Below are 7,432 nucleotides of genomic sequence, written 5' to 3'. Positions count from 1 at the left end.
TTGTTATGCTTATCTTTTCCACCTCTTCTATATCTTTTCATAGGGTGTGCTTGTGTGCCGGTCTGCTTGTGTTCTTGGTCTTGCAAGATGTGAGGTTTCGATGATAGCCAAAACAACTTCAGTGAGCCCCATGCCGAATCTCATTCAGGCACTAGTCCTGAGAGGTCTCCTTTTGACCCAGGTACTCCCAGCTCTCATAGCTTGCCCAGGGCAGCCACCAGGTCTAGAAAGCAGCTCAATTCTGATGAAGAAGATGTTGATTTCATCCATGATGAAGTTGCTCCCCAAAAGCAGAAGGAGAAGACCACTGTCAAGAAGACCGTGAGGAAATAGTATGCCAAACCTTCTGATGCTAGGCTTACCAAAAAGAGAGGTGTTAAGAGACCTAGGAAGAGAATTGTCCATGTTGATGGACGACAAACTTCTATGTATCAAGATCCAGCAGAAACTGATGAAGCTATTGATCAGGAGGAAGAACTTCCAGATGAAGTCCCTCCTCCTAAGAATAAAAAGCTTATGGCTGATGCCATGCCCAAGAAATATTTAACAAAGCCTTCAGCACCTAAGGCTAAGAAGCTTGTAGCTCCCAGGAGGACTACAAAGGATATTCCTGCAATTGTGAAAAACAAAGGCTCTGCATCCAGAGATTTTGCTGGTGAGGAAGACGAGGATGCTCTTGTGGTTATGAAGCTAAGATCTCATCTACCAACTCATGATGCATCTCACCTTGTTGCCGAGGACATGCGGAAGAGGAAATATGCAAGTCTGAGGAAGTGGAGATCTATTGATCGATATGTTGTGAGAAGGGGAACTGCTATTGATCCCCGCTTGCACACAAGGGAACAACAAGATTTCTATGAGACAGTCTTGCTCGAGAAGAATCATGCAGTGAGCGACATGAGATATGTCGATTGGGAATACATCAAGGCCAATGAAGACTATTTTCCTCATGTGAGAGAAAATTTCAGGATGGTTAACATTGAAGATTTTGTTGGAAAAGAGATGACTGCATGGAATGATGAGATGATCATGTAATTCTATTCCACCGCTCATTTCTGTTATGATGGGAGAATTGTTTGGATGACTGATGGTCACCGGTCACAACGGGAAACAGTTATTTTCCCTACTATGAAATACTTTGTCGTCACCTTATCATCGGGGCAGACGTCAAAGATTATTCTGCTGTCTTGGAGCACACGACACAGAAAGACAGACAGTGAAAGGAACGTAAAGCAGACGGCAAAGAAAGACAGACGGTGAAAGTGACGTAAAGAAGACGACAAAGAAAACTTCATGGCAAAGACAGGTTTGTCGTCAACTAGTTGGGTAGCTAACGGCAAAGATTGCCATCTTTTCCGTCTTCCTCCTCTGTAGCTGACGACAAAAGGTTATCCACGGGCCTATCTAACGGGCCTAAACGGGCATACATTTTGCCGTCTCGAATTCCGTCCAGCTGATGGGAGAGAGAGCTGCTTTGCCGTCTACTTTCTGCATCCATGACGGCAAAGAAAAAAACCCAGCGCCACACACCCCACACACCGACCCAAAATATCCCGCGGCCCCCCTCTCTCTCACGATCGGATACTCCCTGTGAGCTCAGCCACGAGCGCATACAACCCACGATCCCTCATCGTTCGTCGCCCCCTCCCCTGTCGCCGCCGCTGCCGCCATCCCCGGCCGCCGCCTCCGCCCTCCCCGGCCGCCGCGGCCGCAACAGTTGGTAGCTGTGAGCTGGCTGGGGGATAACTCCGGTGGAGCTCCGTTCCCGCCCCATCGCGAGCCTCCCTGCCAGTCCCCGCCTCCCTACTACTTGCTGCCGCCGCCCCCATGGATCGAGGCGGGTCACGCCTTCAAGGTGAGATCGAGCATCTGAAATAAATTTATTTCCGTTGATAGTTTGTACAAAAATGTTTCTCTGGATATGCAAATTAGTATATACTAGTCATCGACCCGTGCATGGCCGGTTTTCTAACATTTTCTTTCTATATAAATTATGGAAAAAATGTGCTTTCTGATATGAAGAACTATACTTGAGATGTGTGTGAAGCATATACGTTTATGCACACTGATATTGGAAAAATTAAGTATGCAAATAATTCAATCAAAATCATCATATATTAAGTTTTCAGATAACAAAGTGTCACATTATATTGGACAAAGTTCATTACATGAAGATCCAATTATCCATGAAGACTTTCCCTAAGAATATGTTTGTTGGTCTCATTTGGGAAGGATGTAGAGCCACCAAATACATTGCTTAGTTTCTTATACATAGGTGTGACCTTTTATGTGGGTGACCATTTAAAATATGTTTAAAGAGCATAAAATTTGGTTAGTGGAGCAATTTGATCTCCATCTCCATAAATATTTGTTATCTATGCTGGTATATCTTGACTGAAATATGATAATGCTCGCTCAAAACGTAGTCGCTGCTTGGGAGAGCAAGGCGCAACTACGTAATTAAGGTTACATGTTGATGTGGCTGTAATTAGTTAGGCCAGGATTAACGTCTACCTCTCCCTATAGTTGAATTTAGGGTGGGGTTGGAGAGAATTTAGGAAGGTTACATAAGTCGGTTATGTTGATTTACCTAGTTGTAGCATTTTCACTTTCAAGTGCAAAAAAATGCATCATAGTTGTTGTGGGAATGCTTCTATCGAGTCAAGATAAAATAGTGGTATTTAGAAATATCAGACTAAGTAACCATACAACATGATACCAATAATAGGAATGATTATGTTCTACCTTAATGCAACGGAATAAACGTGGAGTATAGTTTGCTGCTGGTTTTACTTTTCCAATAGGGACAGGAAAAGGCCGTATTTAGAGGTGTAGATAGATTGAGATGAGCATTTTTCCCTTTTATTTTTCCAATCATGAAATAGACTTGGAGTTGTAGATGGATTGAGATAGAGATGTGAGTTTTTTTCCATTTTATTATTTCATACGTGAAAGAGATGTGGAGTTGTAGATAGATTGAGAATGAGATGTGAGTTATAGTGCAGCGAACTTTTAGTCATGTCGTATTGCGTATAATTTTTTTTGTCATTTCTAAAGCACATTTAGTAGTTAAAGTGTAGCCAACTTTTTATTTGACCAAAGAAAATTTAAATTTCAATGGAAGCAGATCCAATTGATATCAATGCACTGTCGACCATGGTTAAAATCATGCTCCCACCAAGGATCGGTCGCCATAAGCTTGCACCTTTACTCCCCCACTGCCTCTGTCCATGTTATTAGCATTAGGGCCTCCATTTAGGAGAATGAGTTCTCCATCTCAATAGTCATCTCAAAAGATAATTTACTACCATGTTTTTGCATAATAAAACGACGTGCAAAGCACGTACAGATTACTAGTAATACAAGTATGTATGTAAGCCTTTCCCTTAAAAACCAAGTTTATTAGTATGCTCCCTCGGACATGAGGCTAGCCTTCCAGGTAGCAATTTTTTTATATTATGTCCTGGTAATAAATAATTGATTATCATACCCGATTTAATTAATCTTGGCAGATGTAGCATATCTGATTGCTTAGCTCCAGCTTATATTATATTTTGTGCATTCAAATGGTTTTCTGTCTTATCAACATTTTGCAAGTAGTGGTATGGATGATCGTGAGTGGATGTACACTGGCCACCCTAGTCAGGCTGGCATGACCTTTGAGTGGGTGGCCAAGACCAATGAATTCATAGAGGCAACATTTGCTAGTGGCAAGAGAAAAACTTGGTGTCCTTGTTTGGAGTGCAAAAACCACCGAGAACAGTCAAAGAAGACGACGTGTTTACATCTGCAGAAGTATGGGTTTAAGCCTGGGTATACCCAATGGACCTTTCATGGCGAGACCGAACATAGCAGAGAGGAGGTGGTGCATCAGCGCACCAACGATAATGGTACCGGGATCCATGACATTGTAGCTGGATTCAATGATGCACGTGATGTGGGATCATAGGAAGAACCAGAGGAGTCTGTGAGGGCATTCTTAGAAATGCTGAATTCATCACAACAACCTCTTCATGACTACACAGATCAGTGCCAGCTGGATGCCATCAGACAAGCAATGTCTATGAAGACCCAGTTCAACATGAGCAGAGATAACTTTAATTCAATGATGACCTCTTGGGGTTGCTCTCTCCCTAAAGGTCACAAACTGCCTAAAAGTTGGTACGAAGCGAAGAAAACCCTTTGTGCACTTAAGATGTTGTATGAGCAGATACACACTTGCCCAAACGGATGTGTCTTATTTATGAAAGAGTATGCAGGCGACAAGTACTGTGCCAAGTGCGACTCCTGTAGGTATATCGAGAGAGTCCTCAGTGTACGAAGAAGCATACCAAATTCCCAACAAATGTTCTTCGGTATCTTCCAATACTTCCAAGAATTTAACGGCTTTACTTGAACGAAGATACAACTGAACAAATGGTATGGAACAAATATTGGATAAGACGTGACAAGGATGATCATGGGAGACCATGTTGATACATCCATCTTGTGCCCAAGCATGGAAGAATTTTGATTGATTACATCCCGAGAAAGCAAAAGAGGCAAGGAATGGACGAGTCGCCATCAGACTTGATGGGTTCAATCCATTTGGTTTTTTCTAAAAGACATATAGTTGTTGGCCTGTGTTTGTTGTTCCCCTCAACCTCCCCCGGGCGTCCTAATGAAATGCAAACACATATTCCTATCGTTGATAATACCAGGGCCCAAGTATCTGGGGAAGAATATAAATGTGTACCTCGATCCACTAATAGATGACTTGAAAGAAGCTTGGGTGAATGGGATACAGACATACGACGCTGCTAGAGTGGACGATTGGTGTTCCAAAGAGTATAGAGTGACAAATAAAGATTATAGAAAACGTCGAGTCACAATGAAGTATTCACCACACCATCAAGGCAACTTAGGCCTTAAGGAGTTTGGGAAACGTTGGGTATGTCTTTCTTCCCATCGATTTGTTCTTCATAAGCTTTCGTTTGTCCTACATGCTTTCAATCATAGTTGTCAATCGTTGTGACGAAATCTTAATCATGTTGCTTTGGTTGCTAGCATCTCAGCATAATGTTCTAGAGCCTACACTTTTCCAGGTGTACGCTTTGGCCCATAAGGCACCGTTCAGATCTGCAACGCCGTAAAATGACAGTCACACATCATCTGCGTACACTAGCAAGGCCGCCTACGATCGGATGGTCACATTTAAAAGTATGGCAAAAAAGATGAAAGGGCTTGAGTATGACGTAACATCTGAGCCCCTTGACCACATGTTGGTTATGATCACTGGAGGTGGTAGGAAACATGGCACTGAAGCGATTGCAGGAGGCATGTTTCCTAATTCCTCCCTTCGCACTCTCCCCGAGTACAAAGCTCGGTTAGGTATCCCAAAATCTTCTATATGTCAATGCAAGACTCTAGCAGTGGTTGAGATAGAGGTAATCTATACAAGTCCTCCTTTATATGCTTTTTTAAAATTCTTACTTAGTGTTGAATTTGAAGATGCGATTGCAATTCTATATTATGTAGTCCCAATTGGAGGAGGAGAGGTGACTAGCAGATGAGAGGTTGGAGGCAAGGTTGGCGGAGGAGAGGCGACTCGCGGAGGAGAAGAGGGCGGAAGAGAGGCGACTCGTGGAGGAGTATAGGGTGGAGGATAAGCGACAAGCAGGTGCGAGTATGCAGCAGGCGTTGGCTGCACAAACTAGGGAATATTTTGAGATGTTTCACGTTAGTTCCTTAATACCCAAGAAGATGTAGTATTTTACTACTAGAACTTAACCTTCACTTTTCAAACATAACTTGCATGCTTATTGTAGTCAGAATGGTATGCCTGCTATGGTGATGTCTGCCTTTACTCCGAACCATACAATTAGTTAACTAATATACTTGCAAGTGCCATTATTGCATTTCTTAGTGCGAGTGTCTTGCTAACAGTGCAATACTTCATGCATCATCAATCAGGACATGGATCGAATAAGGATGTCTATTCACATGCACCAGGCCCAAGTGGAAATAACCTTGGTGGTTCTCCTTATCTTTGAGATCGACTAAGGTTAGTGCCTACATATCTCATTTACATAGGTCCCAAATTTATCAACGTAGAGACAAGTAGCTATATGAATTCTAGCTTGAATATAAAACTTCTAAGGTAGAGACGAGTTGAGGCTATTTACTTTCATGATTTAGAGACCAGTTGAAGATATTCCTGATTTAGAGTATTAAATTTGAATCAAACCTGGTTGGAATTCAGCAGTCCCCTTAAAACATATTTGCTAGAACCAAAACATACTCATGAAACAAGCACGAAAATAGCATTTTGATAAACAAAAAGAGACACTTGGTATAAAAGATGTCATCATATCAGGTCCTCAACAGAAGAACTCTTAGGATGCTAAGATATAGATATGATACCAAAGCAAACAGATTACATAACCAAACACTTGTTTTCAAGAGTCAAAAACCTTAGGTCTCGTACTCTCATCATGTGACCAAACTCTGCACTGCAAGCATACATAGGGTATATTCATATTATTATTCATGACACATCTCAACTAACTGTAAGCAAAAAAGGCAAACTCATTATGAAAATTAGTTCACACTTGAACATTAAAACATATAACTTCTAAATAAATAGACAAGCGGTATACTTCTATGTGCCAAAAGTCACCAGTAACAAAAATCCAGTAAAATATAAAATTTCTGTGATTCTAAAAAATTGTAATATAGTTTTAGAGGCACTAGAAATGTGACATATTTATGATTTCAAGCATGTTATTGTTGGCATATCAATGATTTCAAGCATGCTATTTTTCTTGTTGTGCCAAAATGTGGCATAGATTATTTCATCTTGTAGGTTGCCACCTGGATGCTCATTGGACTACGGCATGGACATGAAGACACTTGTTGTAGTGGCAAATCTTATGTAGGATGCTTGCTTTGTTCGTTGTGTATCATCTTTGTTATGTAACTATGCTATATATGCATCTTTGTTATGGAACTATGCTACAGATATGTGTTATGGAACTATGTTATGGATATGTGTTATGGAACTATGCTATGGATATGTGTTATGGAACTATGCTATATATATGGATCTTCGTTCATTGTATATTATTTTGTTATGGTTCTGTGATATGGATCTTTGCTATGGACGAGGGGAAATATTTTGATATATATATATGTTGTGGATTTTTGTTGTGTTATGGAACTGCTTATATATATGCTATGAATTTTTGATGTGTTATGGAACTACTGCTATATATAAGTTGTGTTATGGAACTGTTGATATATATATATATATATATATATGTTGTGTTATGGAACTGCTGGGGATATTTAATTTTTTGTTAATTATGTATTCTTTGTCGTCTGCTGTTTCGGATACCAGACGGCAAAGAATCACTCTTTGCCGTCTGGTGTGCATGGCGGCAAAGAATTACAC

At 40.9% G+C, this 7,432-nt stretch overlaps 1 long non-coding RNA gene across 4 annotated transcripts; it reads left to right on the top strand.

Moving 5' to 3' along the window:
- The first annotated feature begins 1,490 nt into the window (after positions 1-1,490).
- Positions 1,491-6,983, top strand: LOC123399181. Of its 4 annotated transcripts, none has more exons than XR_006610327.1 (5): positions 1,491-1,855; positions 5,085-5,426; positions 5,518-5,659; positions 5,953-6,043; positions 6,828-6,983. It is a non-coding gene; the product is annotated as an uncharacterized LOC123399181 (long non-coding RNA). The 4 variants fall into 4 exon arrangements; XR_006610326.1 differs by lacking the exon at positions 1,491-1,855 and adding an exon at positions 1,862-4,930; XR_006610324.1 differs by lacking the exon at positions 1,491-1,855 and having other exon boundaries at positions 1,862-5,426.
- The last annotated feature ends 449 nt before the right edge of the window (positions 6,984-7,432 follow it).

The sequence above is a fragment of the Hordeum vulgare genome, chromosome 5H, assembly GCF_904849725.1.
Source record: "Hordeum vulgare subsp. vulgare chromosome 5H, MorexV3_pseudomolecules_assembly, whole genome shotgun sequence".
Classification (NCBI taxonomy): Eukaryota; Viridiplantae; Streptophyta; class Magnoliopsida; order Poales; family Poaceae; genus Hordeum; species Hordeum vulgare.
Note: the sequence above shows the minus strand (reverse complement) of the source record. Positions and strands in the feature narration are given on the sequence as shown.